Raw genomic sequence first — 25,813 nt, 5'->3', positions numbered from 1 at the left:
TCGACTTCCACCTCCTTCAGCTGTGGATCAAGTGAGGCAATCCATGTACAGAGGCTTGTCAACCCCCAAGGTCTTTATCTATACTAGTTCTGGGAAGCTGCTAACTCATTTAACCTCTCATTTAATCTTTCCCTTATTTAGAGGATAAAAACCAAGGCACTTCCCACCCAGGATGTTGTTGATGCTCAAAAGAGCTGATGTATGTAGACACTTCAGAGCCCTCAAAGGACTAGTCTATCATAAGCCCAGAATTCTTCTGCCCCTAAAAACCATCAAGGGTTCCACCAAGTCCTACTGAATTCCCTTCCAACTCTGGTATCTTGACATGAAGGTCCACAAGCCCCCAAGAGAGAGTCTGGGCTGCACCTCTCCCCTGAAAGACCTGATTGTACTCAGAAAATGCCTCCATGTGCCTAGAGGTGCAAGTCTGTGTGAAATTCACGTCTCCACTGACGCTCCTGTCCAGGCTCGAGGACGGGGTTCACCAGCCAAACCCTAACTCTACCAGGGAGGGGGCAGGCTCTAAGCCAGGAACGTCAGCCATATGAAATGCAAAGAAGCTGCCAGTCAGCCATCACGGGGCAGCTGTCAGTGAATATGGTGGGTTGGTCCTCACTCTCAAAAAGGACCATGATGTCAGGGAGGCGATGACGCAGCGCACAAGTGAAGTGGATCTGAGTGAGAGAGAGCTGGCCAAAGTGACCAGCCTTGCCTTTTCCTCCGGGGCCCAGGGGCAAGACTCAGAACAGTGTGACTGAGGAGGCAGCAAATGCAGGGGGGACACTGGCCTTTTTGAGCTAAGGTCTTTAACAGGTTTCAGTTTGAATGAGGCAACACCCGGGCTAGGTAAAATCTGAAGTAAAGAATGACCTCTTTTACCTAGTGCAAACAATCCCATTTGGAAGGGGAAGACCCTCAGGATTTCTGGATACACACACACACATAGTGTGTTTGTATACATGTGTATTTGTATATATGTACATATATACATGTGTGTATGTGCATATGTATGTATGTATTTACAATCCCTCTGTGCTAATAAGGACTCAAAAAATGACCAATTGGGCTTGTTGGGGACTTATAGTTGGCCAGAGTAATGATCCTTAAGAAAGAATTGTAGCTGGTCATCCTCAAGACAACTTGGGAGTTTTCAGAGGAAGGGAGGAAGAGAGGGAAGGAGGGAGGGAGGAAGGAAGGAAGGAAGGAAGGAAGGAAGGAAGGAAGGAAGGAAGGAAGGAAGGAAGGAAGGAAGGAAGGAAGGAAGGAAGGAAGGAAGGAAGGAAGGGAGGGAGGGAGGGAGGGAGGGAAGGAAGGAAGGAAGGAAGGAAGGAAGAAAGGAAGGAAGGAAGGAAGGAAGGAAGGAAGGAAGAAAGGAAGGAAGGAAGGAAGAAAGGAAGGAAGGAAGGAAGCGAGGGAGGAAGGAAGGAAGGAAGGAAGGAAGGAAGGAAGGAAGGAAGGAAGGAAGGAAGGAAGGAAGGAAGGAAGGAAGGAAGAAAGGAAGGAAGGAAGGAAGGAAGGAAGGAAGGAAGGAAGGAAGGAAGGAAGAAAGGAAGGAAGGAAGGAAGGAAGGAAGGAAGGAAGGAAGGAAGGAAGGAAGAAAGGAAGGAAGGAAGGAAGGAAGGGAGGGAGGGAGGGAGGGAGGGAGGGAAGGAGGGAAGGAGGGAAGGAGGGAAGGAGGAAAGGAGGGAAAGAGGGAAGGAAGGGAGGAAGGGAGGGAGGGAGGGAGGAAGGAAAGAAGGAAGGAGGGAGGGAAGGAGGGAGGGAAGGAGGGAAGGAAGGGAGGGAAGGAGGAAGGAAGGAAGGAAGGAGGGAGGGAAGGAGGGAAGGAAGGAAGGAGGGAAGGAGGGAAGGAAGAAGGGTGAAAAAGAGATCTATTTGCATTTAAAAATAAAATTGCTAATTTAATCCTTATAAGTGTTGCTTAATATCAGTACATACTACAAAGCTCCATTAGCTGAGGGGTAGACCAGAGCATCCCGGTTAGGGGGAAAATGCTTTTATAGAATTGGGCTATAAAGTGGCCATGTAGGAAACCCCCCAGACTCACTTCTTCTGCCTTTCTGTGATCCCTCTACTTCCCCTCTTTATCTTGTCTCAGATAAACTGTTCTTCTAATAAGTGGGGCTCATTCACTTGCAAGAGGAAAAACGAGGCTCTACCTCTAATAGGATGCCATTTCCAGGAGATAGTACACTGTCCAACATGTGGTTATTTTTGTACATTACAAAATTGCTATTAATCATGGAAATCAAATTAAAAACTTCTCACCGACTCGCAGGCTGATCTCATATACACACCTTGATCTTATATACAGTAAAAATGGTACACTCTCGGATAAGTTACCACTGTTGCAAACTTCTGATTCTTATTTTTTCTAGTCAGTATATTCAAAATTAATAACGTTAGTCCCCATCCTACCTTCAAAAATATGAAAGTAATGTAGGCATTTTGGCCCAAATTCATAGTGGGCCGCCTCAAACATTAATCAGGTTTCTATTATAAATGGCTCAGATGTGGCACAGGGTTGAGTGAATTTCAAAGACTCTCTCTTTAACAAGCATGCATCGATGGTTTCCTAAAACTAAAAGGATCTTACATGGCATGAGAGGGACAAAATCATTAAAGTCATTAATGAACATGGCTCGGCTCTGCAGGCCGCGGGGATGCTGGCCCTGAGTTAGTATTCTCAGCACACCCCTGAAAGTCCTTCCTTTCTTTTATTCATAAGATTTCTGCTCGTTAGCCTTCCATTACAGATCCAGACAGCTCAGGGGCTGGATTCTCACCCAGTACAAGAATTTTTGTTGATCTATAAGTAATATAATGATGATAAATGAAGGATGGAAAGCCTTCAGGCTATAAAAATAATCTTGAACTTTTGATATCTCTCACACAGTCCCTTGTTAATAGATCTGCGACCTTCTTATCTAACACCAATTAGCTTCCAGAAAAAACTCTTAGAGAACAAAATTGATGTTGTTGTCATGGACTAGACAAAAGCAACAGTATTGAATATTTGGGGCCAATGATTTCATTGATGAATTTGAATAAAGGCCATTTTGGGAACTCAACTATACCCTGGTCTTTTAAAATCACCAGTCACATTCAGCTTGATTCTTTGTGGGAACATTTATTTCCTGTTCTACTGTATCAGAGCTTTCTTAGGGGCATAGTGCTTACTTGCCCACCTATCTGAAGTAAACCTGAGATCTGGAACTAGAACAATAGGGAAAGCTGCCCCATCAAGAAGAGCAGCAGAACATCTACTGTATACCCTGCAGAGGTGAAAATACAACAGCTCTCCTTCACAATGATCATAACAGAGAGAACTGTGTTCCCTGACCTTCTGATCTTTAGCGTCTGCAGAGCAACAGCCAATGGAAAATCTCGGTGAAAAGAGGATTCCCTAGAGAGGCTGGGATCTTCCAGTAATGAATTGAACTGTTTGCATCAAACAGGAAGACTAAGCAGATGTTTTCAGGAGGTCCAGGATCACTCCAAAGAGTTTAGGTTCTTCCCTATTACTCTAGGTCTTAAAGCAAAAAGTTAATTACCTCTACAGAAGAATAGGGGAAAGGGCAAGAATGGAATCTTTTCTATCTTTCTGATTCCATTAAGTCTAGTTGCAGGGACAGGATTTATCATTATGGCAATTTATGAGCCATCTATCCCACTACCCTTTAAGTAAACTCTCCTCAGAAGAGAAACTTCCAAACCATGTCACTCTGAATAATATAGATAGATTAGATAGATGGATAGATAGATAGATAGGTAGACAGATGGATAGATTGATGTATAGATAGGTATCTAGGTAGATAGATAGATAGATAGATAGATAGATAGATAGATAGATAGATGTATAGATAGGTAGCTAGGTAGGTATATAGATAGATGGATAGGTAAGTAGATAGATAAGTTTATAAATAGACAGATGGATAGATGGATAGATAGGTAGATAGATGCATGGATGGTTGGATGGATGAATGGATGGATGGATGGATGGACGGATAGATAGGTAGGATGGATGGATGGATGGATGGATGAATGGATGGATGGATGGATGGATGGATAGATAGATAGATAGATAGATAGATACCCAAATATATAGATAGAAAGACAAATAGATAATATATTACATGTTTACTATGTACCAAGCACTGTGCTAAAGCAGGGGGGATAGAAATAGCAACACACAAAGCAATGCCTGCCTTCAAGGAGCTTCCATTCTAGGCAAATAGGCAACACAGAGTGAAGCTGGCAAGCAATGCTGGTGGTAATGGGCCCGTGGGTCATAGAGGTGGAGGACGTTGGAGGCATTTGAGAGTAATCGTGGAGAGTTGAGCAAAGAGAAGCACGTCTGGGTTAGTCCTGGAGAACAGAAGGAATGAGCCAAAGGCCTGAGCATGGTCAGCAAGTTCTTGCCTGACCAGCAGATGGATGTTTCTTGTCCCGGCTAATCATGGACTAATTGTCACAGATTAGTCCTATTAGCTGTTCAAGGGCAAACTCTAGCCAGTCACAGTCTTAGTGACCAGCAGGGTGCTGTTACCTTGCTTTCTGTAACACTTACTTGTGAATCTTGACCTACCAAGTCTCTGGTGGTTAACGTATACACATGTTCATTAATGATTGGATTAAAGAAAAAAAGCCAAATTCAAAAGATTACATTTAACAGGTCTGATCTTCCTTTTATTTCACTTCATGGCCAACCTTGTTTAAGAAGTTGTTAACTGGGGACATGTTTCTCTATTTAAAAGGAAATTTTAGGCATATAAAAATAGAACTCCCTTGTCACAAATTTTGCAGTTATGTTCTTAGAAATGGAACAGTTGAATGGTTTTTCTTCCTGTCTTGCTGACTGATGTCAGAAAGTAATATTTCATGGTTGTTGAAGCTGGCTTACAACTGGTATCTGTAGATGTTCCCTCAGGGCTGAGACCCTCAGCTCTTTTCTTCTGTATCATTAAATATGCCCAGAATCCACTGGAATGCCTTCATCAATCTTAGCCAATGACAGTACTAGCATTTAATAATTAATTTGCAAAGAAAGTGTTTCCAGGATCCTATAATAAAACCTTCCATATTTTTCCCCAGCTAGAAAAAAACTGCTTTACTAAGGTTCTTGAATTTCTTTGCAATACACACAGTAGTATGAGTAGAGGTCAACCAGTTCAAATAAAAGCATCAGGAAAATCTTGAGATTTTCTCCTGAAGTTTAATTCCTGTAATTTAATTTAAAAGATCTTTACATCTTCTTCTGCTCTAGCTAAACACATCCCCATCCCCAGACCCCCTCACTTGATCTTCCCATCGCCATTAATTATTGTTCTATCTCCCTTCTACTCTTTGTAACTCTCTCCTCTCACTCTCTTCTTAACTCCTTCCAGTCTGGCTTCTGACTGACTCATCATTCCTCCAAACCTATTCTCTACAAAATTACCTTTTAATTGCCAAATGCAACGACCTCTTCTTATTTTTCATTTTCCTTGAACTCTCTGGAGCCTTTAAAATTGTGTATTCCCATCTTTTTTCTCTCTGCCTTCCATGTTTTTAGGGTACCACCATTTCTTGATTTTCCTCCTCCATAGATGACCAGATCTTCTCATTTTCCTTTGCCTCACCTTCATCCAGCTCACACACAATTATGAGAATCCCATAGGACCTTTTCTCCTCTCTTTCTACATTTCTTCACTTGGTGATCTCATTAGCTCCCTTGGATTCATTTTTTTCCAATTTCTGATCTAATGATTCCCAGATTTATCTCTATACTCATTACCTCTCTGCTGATCTCCAGTCTTACATCTTCAGTTGCCTTTTAACATCTCAAACCATGCATTATATATTATTTACTATAAATTATTATATTATATATTAAATATATTATATATTATATTATTATTAACATATAGATTTATCTATATTATGTATAATATATATCTTGTTATATTATGCAACTCAAAACCAAAGTATCCAGTAGATATTTTAAATTTAACAAACCCAAACTGATTATCTTTTCCCCTAGACCCACCTTTTCTCTCTGCTAACTTTCCTCTTACTGTCAAGGGCAATACCATTCCCTAATCCATCATGCTCCCACTTTGACTATTCACTATATCTTATCTCCCTTTCCAGTTTCCAATATGTCTCCAAGGCCTATCACCTTCACCTCTATAGACTCTCTCGAAAATGCCCCCTTCTGTCACATGACATTGTCCCCACCTTGGTGCAGGCCCTGGTTACCTCACCCCTGGATTATTACAATAGCCATTGTGAAATCTTCCTGATTTCATTTAAGAAACCCTCACAAAAACAAAGTAAAAGAAGAAAAATCAGATATCTAGGTAGAATGGATTTTGAAAATGCAAGGCTCTTTTCAAACTCTTCTCTCCCTACAGCAAAAGGTAACAAATCTCGGCCTGCTAGGTTGACCTTCAGTTGAAGTTATTATCTATTCCAGTCTCCTTTATCCAGATGGAAAGACTTTGCTATTTTCTGACGGCAGAGCCAGAGATCAGGAACCTGAGTTCCAGTCTCTCCTCAGACACTTACTTCTCTGCACCATGAGTCTTTGCACTCTGCCTGAGTTTCCACCTCTCCAAAATATCAGGCAGGTTCTAACCAGAAAGAAAGTCCGTGTAGCTGTCCAGGCAATAAGCTTTTTCTTCAGGCTGAGATGCAGGAAAATTAAGAAGCAGCTTGTTAGTCATCTCCAGCCAGTACCACTTGGGGCCAGAATGACTTGTTATATCAAAACTTCTTAAACTGTGGGTTCTGACCCCATATGGGATTGCATAACAATGTGGGGTTTGCAGAATTACGATTTGTCAGTAAATAAATCAGTAAATTAATTTATCGATAAAAAAAATCAGTAAATATATCAGTAAACAAAGCAGTAAATCAGTAAAATTTGCACACCTATTGTACATCCCTATATATCCAGGGTTGTGTAAAAGTTTCTCAGGCAAGAAGTGGAAAAAGCTGAAGAAGCTCTTCCATATCTGCAGTATAGGTGACAGAGTGTCAAAAGGTGGGGGGAGAAATCTCCACATTTGTTTTTGAACTACTTATCAACCCTGGCTTAACGGTTGGGGACTAGAAGTCCCCTTGCTTGTCAATGAACCGACAAGGCCATGGTTTCTAAGTCCACAATTCGGAAATTGGAAATGCCTCTCTCTGGTTCTAACCTGTAATCCTTCAAACTGTCCTTGAGTCTTGTCCCCCACTAACTGAATTTGGTTTTTCTTCTAGCCCTCACCATTATTTCCCAGGTTATTCCCTCTACTTTAGCTTCCCTCTTTATTCTTCTTCATTCTTAATACTTGTGGATCAATTCAACTGTGGGTCATCCAAAAGTCCTTAGACTTCTTTCATTTTTATCTTCTCCTGACTCAGCCAGTTCCACTTCTTGTTTCTTTACAATTTTATCTACTCCTATTCCAGGAGCTGCTCACCAATCAGTCTAGGATTAGTAAACACTTAAGTACCTACTAAGTGCCAGATACCGCTAAACACTGGAGATCAAAGAAAGGTAGAGGTACAAAGAAAGGTCTTCTCAAGGATCTTCCAGGTCAATGAGGAAGACAATGATGTAAGAACAAGTGCTCTAAAAGCCAAATATGAAACAGTCAAGAGAGGAAAGGCAGGAGAATGATGGGAGATGGGAAAAGCCGCCTGCAGAAGTTGGGATTTTAGATTGGATTGGTAAGCCAGAGAAGAGAATCCAGGAGGCTCAGACGAGAAAGGAGACAGACGAGTACAAATACTTGGAATTAGGTGATGGGATGCATTATATAAGTAACAGCGGGAAGCTAGTGTCCCTGTAGCACAGAGTGTATAAAGGGGTGGGGAAGGTGAAAGGGAGAAGAAAACTGGAAAAGGATGTGTCAGCAATAGGTCACAAAGGACTTTAAATGCCTGACAGAGGATTTTGTATTTGATCCTGACAGTCAGTTGGTCAATAAACATTGAAGCACCTATTTGATAGGGAGTCTCTATTGATCAGGTGGTCATTGAGGAGGCTTACCATAAGCCCCTGTACCTTAGGAAGGTCACCATGAGGAATTCCTCCAACCTTGCGTGGCTGGGGATCCCGATAAAGGATGCACCAAGCCTCCAGTGGCTCCTCCACTCTGCACAGATGTCCTGTTGGTCTTTGCTGACTCACTTCAGATCCCATTCCTCTCATTGCAGTGGCAAATCTGCTCCTTACTCTATGAGCCACTTTTCTGACCTCCCACACAGCTGAGCACGTGGTAACAACTTATTTTTAAACCCGAGGTCACTTTTCATGAGCTTCCTCTTCTCTCCAATTTTCCAACTGAAATCTTGTCAACATCATTCCCCTATTACCTCTTCCTTTGCTCTTGTCTTGAAGGAAAAAACAATCACCTTTCCTGAAGTGAATTTTTCTACCCATGTTCCTCATCTTCTCCCCTTGCCTCTCTGTGCTTTCATTATTCTTTTCTCTCTCTCCTGAAATTTAATCTTTCTTCATCTAATAGATCCTTCCCTACTTTCCAGAGATGTAGCTGGTACTTGTGCATATTCCTGAAAAATAAAAGAGAGGAAGGGAGGAAAGAGAGGGGGGAAAGAGGAAAGAAGAGACAAGGAAGAAGGGAAAGGAGAAGGAAGGGGGAGGGGAAAGTGTGGGAGAAAGGAAGAGAGAGAAGAAAGAATGAAGGGAAGAAGAAAAAATGAGGGAGGAAGGGAGAAAAAGAGAAAGAGAAAGATGTTTCTGTGTTACCATCCGGTCAAGATCATCATATTTCCTGTTCCTGATCCTCAGAAAAATTCAAAAGCTCAGAATATCCTCCTTGCTTGCTTCCCAGCACTTTGCGATTTGACTTTTGACCTCATTGCTCCATTGGAACTTCCTAAGTGTCTAATTTGACATTCTTTAGTCCGGCCTGGTCCCACCGTCCCTCTCTGCCAGTTCGGACACTGTTCACTATTCAGTCCTTCAGGTGTTTGTGCTCTATTGAAATCCGAGACTTCCTCACCTACCTCCCGGAATGACCTTTCTCCAAGCTCGGTTGCCGGGTCGGACAGACAACACACTAACACCTTCTCTCCTGAAGCGCCTGATCAATAAGGAGGCAGCACCCTTCCTCTCTGGCTCTATTATCGGATCCTAGTCCCATAGAACTGTCTCATAGCCATTAGGATTGATGTCCCATAAGAAAAGAGATTTGGCTTTTTTCACTTCCAAACTAACAGATGAAAAACAAAAACAAAGTAACAGACGAACGTGGAAAGATGGCAAAATACTTGAGACTACCTCAGAAACGCAGAGTAGTCGAACATCTCCCTCATCCTGCTCCCCCACACCTTTTGTTTACTTTCCTTTCTGGGAAAAACGCCTTCTGTAATGGCGCCGTTGACAACCGATCCATTTACGTCTGGCCCCAACATCTGCTCCACTGCACCAGAGGACCGCTCTTGTCATCACCACCTGAGAAAAAAGCCCACTCCCAGCCTCCTTCAGACTCTTCTTGCTTCTCACCCCTTTCCCACCATTACGCTCGCATTGTCCCGGCTAATTATATTCCCACAGCTGTCTATGAGCATTTCTTCCCTACTAATTAATCTCCACCTGCTCAGTCTCCCATTAGAGCCTCCTTCAGTCCTAAGACATCTGAAGCTTCCTTTCAAAAGAGATCATGCTCCGCCAGAAATAATTGGCGTTGGTGAGCTCCTGACATGTGACATTTCTCCCTGAGCCTTCACTGCCTTCAGCCAACGGCCACTTCCCTCCATTTAACCAAAGGGATGATTCTGTAGTCTCCAAATCTCCAAAGGGAGACTGAGAGCAGCAGCCAAGGGCTCAGAAGAGTGCTTGCTGGAAGGGGGGCCCGGAGAATCCCTTCTGGGATCCGTGTGACCTTGAGGTCTGGCCCCTGAGCCTCTCTGAGCCGGGAAATATGAATTGATTATTCCTGTCTTTGCTCATCATGAGGGGATTGCAGGGATCAAATGAGATGATGGATGTGGAAGTGCTGTCTACATTATAAAATGCTAAAGAAACATAAGTGGATTATACTTAAACCCTGCCAAATCCCCGGGATGAGCCGAGGCAGATTCCGAGGCACCTTTCCAACCACAAGTCTCCCTGATTTCTACGCTCTATGTATGAGGCACGGAAGGGCACGTGGGCGTTGGCAAAGTCTGTGAAAGCCCCATGCCCCTTAATGTTCATCACCAAAGGAGTTTCACTCTGGGGCTAACGTAGGGCAGGTGCGAATAAAGGCCCATTGGATTGGATTGAGCTGACGAATCAAAAAATGGGGAGAAAAGCTTTACTTTTTTGATGTGTTTGTAGGATACACTCCCTGTCTTCCTCAAGTGGGGTCGGGGTCTCCTCTGCTTGGAGGACTTTGGGAGAAGGTGGATGACCGCCTGTCCTGTGTAAAGCCGGGAGGATTCCTTTCAAGTCCGGCGGGGCTCCCATCTCCCTTCTAGGTCTTACATTCTGTGACTTTTTTTTTTTTTTTAATACATCATTCTCTGAACTAATGTAGCTTGTTCTGTCACATGAATTTGCAGCTGAATACGTGTGTTCTCCAATGTTTATTTTGGTGTCTAGATATTCCGAGGCATTTTTACGTGAATGATTTTATATTTAATCTATCAGGAGCTTTGAGACAGGATAGCACACACAATGGAGAGAGAGTCACAGAAGGGTGGGCCTGCTTCGGCCACGTCACAAAGCTCCCACAGGGAAGGGGCTTTTTGTGGACCTTTTTCCAGGTCACCCTCACGTTAAGAAGAGGATTTCTCCCAAGGGCTTTGTTCGGTATTGTTTACTTTCCCACACTGTTCTCCTCAGAAAGATAGGAGGAATTTCAAAATGTGCCAAGGATAAAAAGACAATGCGGAGTGTTGCAGGAACCGCCAGGGCCCAATTGAGTGAACGAAGCAGTGATTGCTACGTGTCAGGTCCTGTGTCGGTCTGGAAGCTACAATTTCCGAGAGCCAGCTGACTGGCTGGCCTGGAGGCCGTCTTATTGCTGCTTGAAGCTCCCCACTGAGGGGTCGCTATGCTGCGCACTCATTTCAGTCATGTCCAGTGCTTCATGGTCCCATTTGGGGGTTTCTCCACAAAGGTACTGGAGGCGTCGGCCATCTCCTTCTCCAGTTTATTTTACAGAGAGGAAGCGGAGGCAAACAGAGTGAAGTGACTTGTCCAGGGTCACCCAGTGAGTGTCTGAGGCCAGATTCCAACTCAGGAAGGGCAGTCTTCCATCCCTTAGCTGCCTTCCCCTCCCCCCCAATCCCGTTTAGAGCTTTGTACTTGAGCCTAAACCGTCTTCTCTGCATCTTCCTGGTTCCAGGTTCTGTCTCCTGGGGGCAGAAAGAAAAGCTTCTGGTCCTTCTCAACAGCCCTTGGACCGTTCTGCTCCCCAGCTCTGATTACTCTTCCATTCTCTACTCCCTCCAACATGATTTTCATGTGATCTGGACTCAAGGTTCTTCATGGTCCCGAACATGTTTCTCTGGATCTTCCCCAACTTGTCAATGCTCTGGACTAAACGCTCTGGAACACGGAGCTCCTGATGTGCAGGACTAGGGAGGAGGCCCGCCAAGACTGCCCAGAATTTGTTTTCTGTCACACTGATGACCCAGAGGGAGCATGTGATCCAATGGATTCACTCCCCGGATAAAGGCTAGCGAGTGCTCGAGACCCTTCTGGGAGGCCCTCTGTGTAATAGACTGATTCTATTGTAGGCCGTGAATAAAAGCTCCCCAGGGAGGGTCAAACTCTCCCGTTCTAGGATACGATCTTTTCTTTCCCACCCTCGTGTCGTCTCCCTGTGATGGAGAAGAGCCAGTTATCCCTCTGACTCACCAGGAGAGGAGGAAGAATGGGGGAGAAAGGAGGTTCGAGGAGGGAAGGGGGAGAGAGGGGAAAAGAGGAGGAGGAAAAAAGGTTCCATCTCTCACAGCCTAAAACTCTTAATCTGTAAAATGGGTATGTAATTAATATCCACTTTGTTCCGCCACCATCACAGAAAGGTTAAGATGATCCAGTCAATCTAATGAATGCTAAAGCCTCTGTTAGCCTGCAAGAGTCTATGGAAATATCCATGATTATTTCTCAGGGTTGGAATATAGCTAGATCAAGATTTTCACCAATAATGAATCCTATGAAGTAATAGCATGATTCAAATTCTCACTATTTGAAGTTATAATTATGTAAAATATGGTAATTAGTTCCAGCATGATGGAAATAAGCAGTGTGATTTCACATAAAGCAGCTCCTTCTCTGGATTCATTACTACCCTAGTTAGGACCAGCTGTAGCTCCCATCAGAGCAGGCTTCTGGGGAGGGAACTCTGGCTCTGGGAACATCCGAGAGCACTGAGAAAGGACGTTTGGTCTTGCCCACAGTTCCTTAAGATGGTACCAGAATTTCAAGGCCATAATTGGGCGTGAGGCTCCAGAGGCAAAATTAGGAGGGATTGTTAATAACATCTACTTGGTGCTCAGAGGTTTACAAAATCATTTCCCATCATCACCCTCTCGTGAGAGGGAGTACACACAATATCATACCCATTTTGTTCCTGAAGAAACTGAGGCTTAAAGGGGGAAGTGACTTATTCAGGAACAAACAGATACTGATGGAGACAGTATTGTCTGCTGCCTTCAAGAGAGTTATCTATTAATTTCAGATTTAGTGGTCGTTACTAAGGACGGTGCTTTTGTATTCTGTCACCCAAAAGGAGAGTGCTCGCCTCCATCCTGTGGCCACACTGCGGTTCCTTCTAACCTTCCCATCTTCCATCTCTGCTCCTTCAGCCAGCCTTTCTTGCCTTCAAGGCAGGCACTCTCCTCAGCCCCAGTTCAGGACTCAGCTGCCAAGGACGGACACATCCTGAAACCCTCCATTCCCTGCCCTCCACTGTCAGTTTCTCCATCCACAAATCAACTTATCTTTACCCATTGATGTCCACATCGTCCCCCTGGCACATACAGCCTGACAAGCGAGAGGTCCTCCGGATTGTGCTTAACGATGGTGCAACGAGGGGCCCCCCTTGTCTCCCAAGGCAGCATGTACTCTATTACAGGTGCAAGTTGGAGGCTCTGACATTAGTCCTAGGAGAGCAGTGTTAGCACCCCCATTTTGCAGATGAGGAAGACCAAGGTTATATGTCTGGCTCAAGGTCACACAGCCAGGAAGTGTCTGGAGCCAGGCTCCCATCACTTAGGGAAGTCAGGATCAGACTGTGGGGGCCCTTGAATGGCAGTTCAGGAGTCTTTCTGTGATCACTGGGGCCAGCAGGACATCCCTGAAAACTGTGCAGGAATGGAGTGCTGCCCTGTGGAGACCACCAGAAGCCCGCCAACAGTTGTCCCAGTGGGAGGAGAGCTGCCCTCTGCCTGCCACAGCTGGACAGAGAGGACAGAAGGCACAGAGTTTTATTCTACAGGAAACATATGATGAAAACAACTGGATTTTTCAAAAACATTTGTCTCCCACTTGTGTAGATTCTACTTTCTCTATTACGCTCACTGAATATCTCTGTGGGGCAGGGGGGACAAGTATTATTATCTCTGAATTTCACGCATGGAAACTGAGGCTCAGAAAATTAATAAAGGTGAGTTAGGGAGAGTCTTAGGCAGGAGGTGACTCCTCACTCTAGCCCCAGAATCTGTCACTTAGTCCCAGGGGCTTTTCCCATTGCCACGTTCTTACCAAGTGGCATGGTCCGAATTCTGTCACGAGTTACCTCAGTGACTTTAGTAAGCCCCTTCTGGGCTTCGGGTCTGTCACTGGTCAAACTGGTGCAAGAGACAGGAAGAGGGACAAGGTGGCAGCTCAGCTGCCCGCTGCCCGGCGGCAGGGCCAGACCCAGGGCCGATGGCCTCCCACCTAACCCTTGAAGCTTCTCACTCTTTTATAGTGGCGACTGCCAAATCAGTCCTGATCTGGCCTAAGGCTCCTGGACACATGAACCCTTAGTTTCTAATTCTTGGCTGTATTTTTTCCCTTTGATTTTGAAGCTCTGGGTTTGAGCCATAATCTTCCTGAGAACATTCATTAGGGATTTCTTTCAAGGAGGCCAAGGGAGATTCTCTCCCTTTTCCCCCGTTCTCTAGTTCACAGAGATCTAAGCAGATTTCTTTTATGATTCATCAAAATAGGAAGTCTAGGTTCTTCCCCCCTTCTTTTGCTCAGGTGGGCCAGTGATTTTTCAATGATCTCTTTTCTATCTGCTTTGTATGTAAGCTGTTTTTACGGTAAGATATCTTTTGGTTTATTCCATCTTCCTAGCATTTTATCTTATGATAATATTTCTTATCCTCTAATTTACTTATTAGATTATGTTTGGGTCATTCTATTTTTCATGGAGTTTGATGCTGGGGCGAGATTTTGTGTTTCTGCTGCTGAGCTGTTCATTTCATTTCCATATTTTTTTCTTCCACAGCCCTTATTTCCTTCTCAATTGATTTTACCTCTAACATTATTTTTCATTTACATGCCCCTCTTAAATATATATATATATATGAAAAAAAAAAGACTTCTTGATTCATCCTTTCTAGGAATTCTGGGATTTCAATTTGTATCTAAGCCAACATAATAAGAGATGCCTGGGGATAGATTCTTTTCACTTTTATATGGAAAGGGAAGGAGAGAGAGGGAAGAAAAATAACTAGCAAAAAGGAGGGCGGTAAAGATTGTGTAGACTGGGGGAACTTTAACTTCATTTTGATTTGAACCAGTGAAATGAGAAATATAAACATACACATTATATTTTTGGACAGAAATGTATTTCATTCAATTGGGAATTAGGAGACAAAAGAGAAAGAGAAGAAGGAAGGCAGGAAGGTTACATGAAGTGACAGGTTGGATTTATGCAAAACATTTCTAGGGGCAGCTGGGGGGTGCAGTGGTTAGAGCATCAGCCCTGAAGTGAGGAGTTCAAAATCCAGCCTCAGACACTTAACACTTCCTGGCTGTGTGATCCTGGGCAAGTCACTTAATCCCAAATGCCTCAGCAAAAACAAACAAACAAATGAATAAATAAATAAATAAATGAAAATAATTTTTCAAAAAATATTTTTTATTATTATAGCTTTTTATTTATAAGATATATGCATGGGTAATTTGACAGCATTGATAATTGTCAAGCCTTTTGTTCCAAAAAAATATTTCTAAAATATTTATAGTTATTTTTTGTTGATAAAGAATTGGGAACTGAGGAACTATCCATCAACTGGGGATGTGTGAATAAGATTTACATATATATGTGAGTGTGTGTACATATGCATGTATATATATATATATATATGCATGTACAAATGTATGTATGCATGTGTGTATGTGATGGAATGTTATTGTGCTAGAAGAAATGGTGGAGTATCGTTTCAGAGAAACCTGGGAAAACCTGGATGAACGGACGCAAAATGAACTGAATGGATCCAGAAATCATTAAATAATGACAACAATTTTGTAAAGATAATTTTACAGACTGGGGAACTCTGATCAGCTAAATGATCAATTAGGGATATTATTTCTCTTTCTTACTCAATGATGAAAGAATCCATAAACACTGATTATGTGCTTACTTTGTTCTAGTCACTGGGTTAAATGCAAAGAACATAAGTTTTTTTCTGATTGAATTTAAAAAAAAAAAAAAAATATTTTAACTGTTCCAGTCTGGAGAAAGGTCTTTCTTGTGATTCAGGCTCCTGATTTGTTCATTATTGCCTGGAAGAGCATTTCTCTTGGTGCATCCTTAGGTGGGAGCAGTTTTCTAAGAGGCTCTAAGCCTTCTCAGTTCTCTGTCTGCTTCTCCTTCTCTTCAGCCTTCTCCTCCCTTCTGTCATTGTGTTCCTCCCCCGATAGCTCCTTCTCCTCCCTTTCTTTTTTTTTTTTTAATTTTTCATTTTATTTTATAATTATAACATTTTTTGACAGTACATATGCATGGGTAATTTTTTACAACATTATCCCTTGCACTTACTTCTATTCAGATTTTTTCCCTTCCTCCCCCAACCCCCTCCCCCAGATGGCAAGCAGTCTTATATATGTTAAATATATTACAGTATAATTTAGATACAATATATGTGTGTAGAACCGAATTTTTTGTTGCACAGGAAGAATTGGATTCAGAAGGTAAAAATAACAGTTTACATTCATTTCCCAGTGTTCCTTTTCTGGATGTAGCTGGTTCTGTCCATCATTAATCAATTGGAATTGGATTAGCTCTTCTCTATGTTGAAGATATCCACTTCCATCAGCATACATCCTCGTACAGTATCACTGTTGAAGTGTATAATGATCTTCTGGTTCTGCTCGTTTCACTCAGCACTTCTCCTCCCTTTCAAAATCACCCTTAAGTGTGGGGTTCTCACAGTAGAATGTAATCACCTTAAAGGTAGGCGCTGCCCCACTTCCTTCCAGGGCCTGGCACACAATAAGCACTCAATACATGCACAGTTTGGCTCTATCTTGCCCTTGAGGGCCTGGGGCTACAGGACTGCTCCCTCACGAGGCTGGTAGAGGTGAGGTTTGAACCCAGTTTTCTGAGCCCCAGGGTAGATTATGCTTCTCTTGATTTTCCTACTCTATGCTGCTGAAATTTTCCTTCTCATTGGGGGAAGTAAAGAAAAAGAATAAGCATTTACATGGCCCCTGCTGTTTACCAGGCACTGTACTAAGTGCTATGCAAATGCTTCATTTGATCTCTGCAGTCAATAGACAGGTCATGGGTACTGCTATTACCCCTTTTTCAGTTGAGAAAACTGAGGCAGATCTTAAGTGACTTGTCCAAGATCATCCCACCAGTAGGTCTTTGAGGCCAGACTTGAGTCAGGTCATTTTGGCCCCTGGCTCACGCTCTGCCCACTGTCTTCCCCCCTCTCCCCGCTACCTGACTGCGGACCATGGTCACAGCGTGTCTGCTTTATGCTGACAGGACACATTCTTGTCAGCCCCACACAGCATGGCCGCGATCGTAGGGGCCAGAGCAGCGTGGAGATGCCCAGGGCTCTGCGGCTTCCCACAAGGAAAGGCCGAATATGTGGGAGCCATATCTGAGGGTGAGGGAAGGGTTGTGATTGGCTAAGTCAGAAGGGGGAACTGAGGCTGAATGCAGAACCCATCGGGGAATTAGGAGTCCCAGTGGGAGAAAAGGATCGGGTCAAGGTTTTACATCAGAAATGGGAAGGAGTTCATCTTGAAAAGTTTGGGGAAGAATGACTGGAGAATAAACAAAAAGAACTCCCATCTGCGTGTACTAGAAAGAAAGGGGAAGGAAGGAAGGTTTCTGCATGAGGTTGGAGATGGGGCTGGCTGGGAACAGCTGAGTTTGTGGCCCCAGGTCCAGACAAAGCTGTCCGGGAGCGGTGGTGAGCTGTGGGGGCCGTAGGGCGCTCTGCATCGGGCTCGGGACCGCGTGGGCCCTGGGAGTGGACCTCATGGCGGTCCCACCAGACTGATCTGCTTTCATTTTACATGAAGACCAAGCCGAGCCCTGCCTGCCCAGCTCAGGGCAAGCCCCTCCTCCGCCACTGGGCAGATTCCAGCCCGTACCCAGCAGGCAGCTGCTTTCCTTCTGCTGCTCTGGCTTTCTTCATCTGTAAAGTGAGGGATTTGGCTAAAGGACTCCTAAATTCTATTTCACCTCTGCGGCGGGTCCCAGAGCAAAGCCCCGCTCCCTCCGCCGATTCCTGGGAGAGTTGTCATTGTCCAGGATGGCTCATCTACCTTCAAGGATCGGGAGACGGGCCAAGCATCCCCCTGACTGGAGGCCTGAAAACTGAAGCTTTCCCAGAATCAGAATTTGGCCCCTGGGGAGCCTGGGAAAGTCCATGAAAGCTGAGCACGGTGAGGGGAGCAGCACAGAATTACCAGAGACGGCGGGCCGCATGAGCTCCGCCGGGTGGGCGAAGGGAAATGTTCAGTGTTAATGTAGACATCTTGCTAATCCCAGTTGCTCCCCTGCCCCTTTTCAGAGGCAGCCCCTCACGGATGGTGGCGGAGCCTGTTGTGGACATCGTTTGTGGGATTAACGAAATGCAATAACATCATTCAGCCGAAATCACCGCAGAATAGATTCTCAGCAGTGGCTTCAAGTTAAATGGGTCGGCTTTCCATTAGCTGCCTTTCTATAGCCACCTCCATCATATTTTGACCATCATGGAAGTGGAAAGCCATCCATTTGGGTAACAGGAAAACCTATGGACCACTGGCTCGGCTTTGTGGAAACAATAATGGAATTCCAGGGAGAAAATGGCTCATTAATCGCTCACATTATGACCAGAGAAAATGGAGTTAGATACATCTAAATTAATGCATATTCATTTCAAACCAATGTTAATTAAACAAGCTAGAGTGTAATTTTCAGGCCCTGGAAAGGATTCCGGCTGACAGGCAGGGATGATTGAAGGAAATGGCCACGTGATGGACGGAGAGCTATCCCTGCTCTTGACTGATGGCCTGAGAAGGAGCCCTCTCCTGGCAGCTACAGCTGTGTCCGGTCGCTCCGGCCGCCTTCTCGCTAGACGGGGAAGGGAGGGGGACCTCACTAACAGTGTTATCAGACTACAAATGGATTAATGTGTGTAGCAATTATATAAGAGAGGATTAACATTGTTCACGGCCTCCAGAAGGCCTTTTTTTCTAAGAAACAGTCTAGGGAGAAACAGCTGAGGAAGCAAAGTTTGTGCTAAGAATACCTGGGCTCAAAACGTCCTTTCTAATGAATGGTCCTAGCGTGGGCAACCCCCTTCTCCAGCAGACATCTCAGGGTTCTCGCTGTTGGCTGGACAGGAGGACGTCCGGAATCCCCACCGTCAGGGATGCTGGGACAAGGAGCCCTGAACGGAGGCCCCAGCCCTCCCCCGTTGTCACATTAGGGAAATGAGTTTCCTAGATGGGTGAATTGTTAGGTTGGAAGACAATTAGCGAAGATCCAACGGCTAATTAACTATTTACTAAGTACTGGAGGTCCCTGGCGCTGTCCTCAGCACCGGGATGTTCTCGGAGCACAAAACTTTTTTTTTTTTTTCTTTCTTTCTTTGCTGAACAAAATTAACCCAGACTTCTCAGTGTCCTTGATTCTACTGGAGAACGGGCAATTTCACGCTCGTGGGCCCCTGCCAGTATCTGATCCCTGCCGTAACCTGACAAAATAAGGCATCATAAACCTGAATGAGGAAGACATTCAGTAACCATCACGGTTGTAGCCCCAGCCCCCTCCATCCCTGCACAGTTTTCTGTTTCAGTTCTGATGATCCCCTACAGTGGGAGTAAAACCTATCATTAAACCATATAAAGGGGAATGCTAAACCTATCTCTCCATCCATTTAATGATAAGAACAGCAGATAGTTCTACAAGCTCACGTGTGGCAGATAATGTGCTAAGCCTTTTAGAACTCTTGTTTCATGTCCCGTTCACAACTTTGAGAGGTAGATGCTATTGTTATTCCCATTTTACAGTTCCCTCAACTGCGGTTAAGTGGCTTACTGAGGAAATGTCTGAGGCTGCTTCAGACTCGTTTTCTTAACTCCAAGCTCAGCCCTCCATTGACCGGATCATCTTATTGCCCCATTATCTGTCTGCCTCTCTATTCATAGCTACCTCTCCATACACTAATTATTTATCTCGCAATACAGTAATTATGTGATTTTACCAGAGGCTGAGATCATCCAGAGGGTGAGAGCAAAGGATTGTTGTTAGAGCAAAGTCAGGGCTCAGCCAGCTTGCTGGACCTGAGTTTTGGAAAACTGATAATATCCTGACTTCTCCAACCACGTTTCCAAGCAGTTTCTGTGTGAGTAAGTAGGAGGACCGAGGTAGGGATATCTTTACATGGAGTGAGGATGGAGCGGCTGCTCTGGGGGACCCCTTTCGAGTCATGCGTTCCGGTCCTTTCCCACTCCCTGTCCCGTCCTGCTCTAACCTGGCCCCTCCAGGCCGCCTGTGCTCACGGCCTGGATTCAGACGCCATCTCCCAGTCGGGATATCATCGGCTGTGACTTGCCGCGGTTGTGACTTGGTGGAATTCATTTGCTCTAAGTTTCTTCAAATTAAATCGGATCTTTAAGAATTCTGGTAAGTCCACGGCTAGATTCTACAAAGAATTCTATCAGGCTGTGATTCCAAGGGGATAAGAGTCGGGGAGTGATGTCATTGTGACAGCTAAAGCTTCCTGATCAGGAAGAAAAGGGTGTTTTACTGAAAGACAATAACACGAATGCCCCGTGAACTCAATACTTCCCATGGTATATGCTTATAGCTGTGTATGTGTATATATCTATATCTATATCTATATCTATATCTATATCTCTATAGATATATAGATATATAGATATATACACATAGATATATGCAAATATACTCACATATATAATACAATGTATACATTTAAGCATATCTATACTTATTGTATGTATATATACATATATGTATAAGTATATACATATATTTTAAGTATATATACAAACCTATATGTGTATATTAAACATGCACACATATATAATGTATGTGCATATATAGCTAGATTATAAAATTTGGAAACAAGGATAACAGATCAAAGCTAAATGTAAGAGTCTTGGCCACATAAGGACAATGAATGGGCTGCCGAATGTGCAATTAAGTTTAACTTTTTCTAGGCTTTTATTAAAGTTTTTTTTTTTTTTTCAAAGCTCTGTGTTAAATCCTAAAGCAATAGAAACACTGAGAATAAAAGTAAAAGTGCCGCCTCCCACGGGCAGCTCTGAGCTTTGGTGGATAGACTGTTGGAGTCAGGAAGATCAGGGTCTGACTCCCCCTCAGACCCTTAAAGTCTGAGCATCCTGGGCCCATCCCTCAGCTTCAGGCTCTTCACCTATAAAGAAGGACGGCCCTGAAAGCCTCAAGCTTTGGTGCTTGCTCTAGAGCCTCTGGTCTGTGGCACAGACAGAGACATAACCAGAGAGGAACACTAGTGAAGGATCTCATGTTCTGCGAGTCCAGTCTTGCCACAGTCCAGAAAGGAGCTGCAGCATCAGGGGAGTGGCCGGCAGAAGGCACCCACGGCGTTCCGCTGGCTCTGGCGCTGGGCAGGAGCAGAGCCCGGAGCCAGGCAGCCCTGTTCTTCCTGGAGATCTGCCTCCTCTACCATGGACAGGATTCTCACCAAGAGAAACAGGAAACCAGCGTCACCACCGTGGAATCCAGGTCCAAATGGAGAGAGGAGTCTGCAGGGGGTGGGACTCCATTGCAGGGTCCAAAGCGGGCTCGTGGCCGGGGCTGCCACCAAACCACTCTGAGTCCAGCTTGCCAATAATTTTGAATTGTGGGGATATCATTCCAAAAGTTGTGGTCAGATAGATCTAGATATCCGCACGTGTACACACACACAAATGCCCAGAGATGTATTTGTGTGCGAAGGTGAAGTTTTCAAACTATTTGTCATTCATCTTGATTTCAATTGCTCCTGGAATTCTGGAATACATCATTCTAGAATTCATGTAGAATACGTGTATTCTAGAATATATCCACAGGAATATTCTCATTATAAAAAAATAGAAATCCTCCCTCTGGAATCTTCCATTTCTCCCAATATACCAACTCCTGTTACCCCCAAATTCTCTCTTCTCCCACCAGTAGATGGACGCTCTGGATGGAAGACGGTAGTAAATGAGTCTCTTCATTTGCTACTGGGAAGTCAGACCAGCCAAACCCGATGTGCTCGCTAGCGAGCCTTCATGGGAGGGACTGATCAATCAAGGCTCCCAGTTTGGCCCCAAGACCCATTTTTGTTTAAAGCAGTTATAAATAGAACAAAAAAGAGAGAGACAGAGACAGAGAGACACACACAGAGACACAGAGACAGATACAGAGAAACGTACAAAGAGAGATACAGAGACATATAGTCACATACACAGAGACAGAGACGGAGAGACAGAAGCACAGAGACAGAGAGACATACCCAGAGAGAAACAGAGACAGATCGAGACGGACACACATACACAGAGAGTCACAGAGGTGGAGAAACACATACAGAAATAGAGACACACAGAGACAGAGAGACAGGGAGATACACAGAGACAGAGACAGAGAGACATACAGAGAGACACAGAGACACACAGATACAGAGACGGAGAGACAGAAGCACAGAGACAGAGAGACATATCCAGAGAGAAACAGAGACAGACTGGGACGGACAGACATACACAGAGAGACACAGAGGTAGAGAAACACATACAGAAATAGAGAGAGACAGAGAGACAGGGAGATACACAGAGACAGAGACAGAGAGACAGATACAGAGAAACATGCAAAGACAGACACAGAGACATATAGTCACATACACAGAGACAGAGACAGAGAGACAGAAGCAGAGACAGAGAGACATACGCAGAGAGAAACAGAGACAGACCGAGATGGACACACATACACAGAGAGACACAGAGGTAGAGAAACACATACAGAAATAGAGACACACAGAGACAGAGAGACAGGGAGATACACAGAGACAGAGACACAGATACAGAGAAACATACATAAACAGAGACACAGAGGTCGAGAAACACCCACAGAAATAGAGACAGAGCCAGGGGCAGACAGAGACAGAGAGGGAAGTACAGAGAGACAGAGACAGAGAGAAACCAAAACAAAAAAAGAAACCCCCAGAGAGAAGAGCTATAGGGATGATGGGACTTCAAATGTCTCGTTTTATAGATAAGAAAACCCCAGGAAATCGAACGATTTCCCCCAAGATCACCCTAGTAATTGGCCTCAGAAACACCCTGTGAACTCTGGTTCTGTGTCTTCAGAGCCAGTCAATGTAGAAAGCAATTTGCAAATTGTTCTCCTGTTATCTGGAAGGGTTTAGATGCAGCTTCCAGGTTCCCCCTTGCAATCCCCTTCCCTGCAATTGCCCTTTGTATGGACTACTTATACATTTCCCTATTATGGTCACTGAAGAGGGAAGGATGTTCTGGGAGACCAGAATAAAGCAGAATTTAACGCCCTGCCCTGGTGGCTGTTGGGTGAGGGAGTTGTGAGAGAGAGCCTGGGGGTGGGGGGGTTGAGACCATCGGGTTCCGTGATGGTAACCCCGGAAATGAATAGGGTCGTGTTGTGTTTGGGGTCCGCTGCTGACTTGCTCCCTTAGGGCGGGACCTCAGCCTGGCTCCAGGGCATGCTGCCCTGCTGGTCACTCCTGGTTTTCCCTGGAGGAATGCTGGGCCCCACGAGGTGGGGAGAACACCTGACACTCCTAGTCTCCTCACTGCCCAGCCCCCTGGCTTAGCCTTCCTCCCGGATCTGTCCAACAGCCTTCCCAGGCTCCCAGCTGCTCTTTGAAGGGAGCCTTGTTCCTAAGTTACAGGAAGTGGCACGTGAGCTCAGATGCTCCGCATGACCCACGGGGCCTTGTAGAATTCATTCATCAAAACATCCAAAGACCCAAGATTTAATTGGAGTCACAAGTCCTTCCTCCAGGCAAGTCACGGGATCTCTAAAACCGAACAGATCCCCAGAATTCAGAGGTTCCGTGTGGTCCAAATGAGACCTGAAAGTGAATTTCTTTGACCAAAAACCTGAAAACCAATACTCTTTGGGAGTCTCCAGGGGTTCAGAAACATTAGCAAATGACCACATGGTTGGATTTGAACTCAGGACTGGACTCCAGGTTCATACTCACATTCTGCCTCTGAGCCATAATCCATAGGACTGTGGGTTCCAATGAAAGCTAATAGGTGCCTTTCCCTGGACCGGAGGGAGTCCTGGGTGACCGCAGGCTACTTCCACGGAGGGCGGTGGCAGAGAGGTCCTTCCGGGTTGGCAAAGCTTCAGCTGTGGACCCGGCTGTGGGCATTCGTGCCAGTCAATGGCCAGCAAAAGCTGAGCTGAGTGAGACTCGTGGATGACAGCGGCTCTGCGGAGGATTCCACGTTTTCATTGTTTTTCTTTTTTTGGCCAGAGTGATTCAGGAAGTCGCTCTGACAAGAGGAGAGTCCTGAGAGGCCTTTGAGCAAGGCCCAGGGAGGAGGGAGCCTCAGGGAGGAGGGAGCCCCAGGGAGGAGGGAGCCCCAGGGAGGAGGGAGCCCCAGGGAGGAGGGAGGCCCAGGCAGGAGGGAGCTTCAGGGAGGGGGGAGCCCCAGGGAGGAGGGAGCCCCAGGGAGGAGGGAGCCCCAGGCAGAAGACTCTCAGAAAGATCCCGAACGTGATGTCCAGTCCTCGTATGCGCCTGCAGCCTGGGATTCCGTGTGGACTTTGCCAGCTCCCTGACACCTCAGAGGAAAGGAAGTCACTGTCCTGGCAGTGGGCGAGAGGAAGAGTAGCTCTTCCTTGGGGAGAGAACTGGGCTCCGTTTCCAACTGCAAAGCTTTCCAGTGAGCTGCACGACCCAGACGAGGCATCCCATTTTTCTACATTGTCGCGGTTTGTGTTTGTTATTATTTTTCATCTGTAAAATGGGGAGAAGGATATTTGCCCTCCCAAATTCTGCTTCCGACCCTGTGATAGGAATCACAATCAGGAAGCCGTCAGCGCAACAGCCAGAATTGAAAGACTTCTAAGAGTCAGGTGTCTAATGGCAGCTTGAACACCGGTGGGAGGAGCAGCAGAGACACCCGTTCCCTGATAGAAATCTAGCTGGAAATCACGTGACCAAGCTTCAGAATTATGATTTGTATTCATTGCCGGCAGCCTTGGGATATTGGGAAAGTGAAATATTTCACATTGCATTCCTATGTGACATGGGCAAGATAGTGGTCCTCTCTGACCCTCAGAAACCTCTTTCAGATTTATCCCGTAGATTAGGATGGCTTGGGATCTGCTCTGTGTAAGGGGGTTACGGCACCTAAAGCAGCTCACCACTGACATGTTTGTATACCAGCCCATTCTCAGTCTCAAAAACTGAGGCTCCCTTGGAATGATCTCCCGCAGGTATAAAAGTGGCAGTTACCCGAGTGCTTCTAGAAGGCGACTCCCGTGACCAACTCTGGGTATTAAGTGGCTAGAGTTAGGAAAAGCGAAGGAAAGAGACGCTCTACTGCTTTCATTTCTCTTAGGTTTCCTATCCTTAGTGACTGCCTCTCTGTGGTGGCCATGGAGGGTACTAGAGGAATGACTTTCACTTCATGGCCAAAGGAAATCTGCCAGAGACAGACAGACAGAGTCAGAAATAGAGACACAGAGAGACAGAGAGAAACAGAGACAGAGAGAGGGAGAGAGAGAGAGACAGAGAGACAGAGAGAGACAGAGACAGAGAGAGGGAGAGAGAGAGAGAGAGAGAGAGAGAGAGAGAGAGAGAGAGAGAGAGAGAGAGAGAGAGAGAGAGACAGCGAGAGAGAGAGAGAGAGACAGCGAGAGATAGAGACAGAGACAGAGATAGTCAGAGAAGAGAGAGACAGAGAGAGACAGAGAGAGAGAGAGAGAGAGAGAGACAGAGACAGAGACAGATAGAGTCAGAGAAGAGAGAGACAGAGAGAGACAGAGAGAGAGAGAGAGAGACAGAGAGAGACAGAGAGAGAGAGACAGCGAGAGAGAGACAGAGAGAGAGAGAGAGAGACAGAGAGAGACAGAGAGAGAGAGACAGCGAGAGAGAGAGACAGAGACAGACAGACAGAGAGAGAGAGAGAGACAGAGAGACAGAGAGACAGAGAGAGATAGAGACAGAGACAGATAGAGTCAGAGAAGAGAGAGACAGAGAGAGACAGAGAGAGACAGAGAGAGAGAGAAAGAGAGAGAGAGAGACAGCGAGAGATAGAGACAGAAACAGAGATAGAGTCAGAGAAGAGAGACAGAGACAGAGAGAGATAGAGAGAGAGACAGAGAGAGACAAACAGAGAAAAAGAGAAAAAGAAAGAGAA

The sequence above is a fragment of the Sminthopsis crassicaudata genome, chromosome 2, assembly GCF_048593235.1.
Source record: "Sminthopsis crassicaudata isolate SCR6 chromosome 2, ASM4859323v1, whole genome shotgun sequence".
NCBI lineage: Eukaryota > Metazoa > Chordata > Mammalia > Dasyuromorphia > Dasyuridae > Sminthopsis > Sminthopsis crassicaudata.
This window is presented reverse-complemented; position numbering follows the sequence as displayed.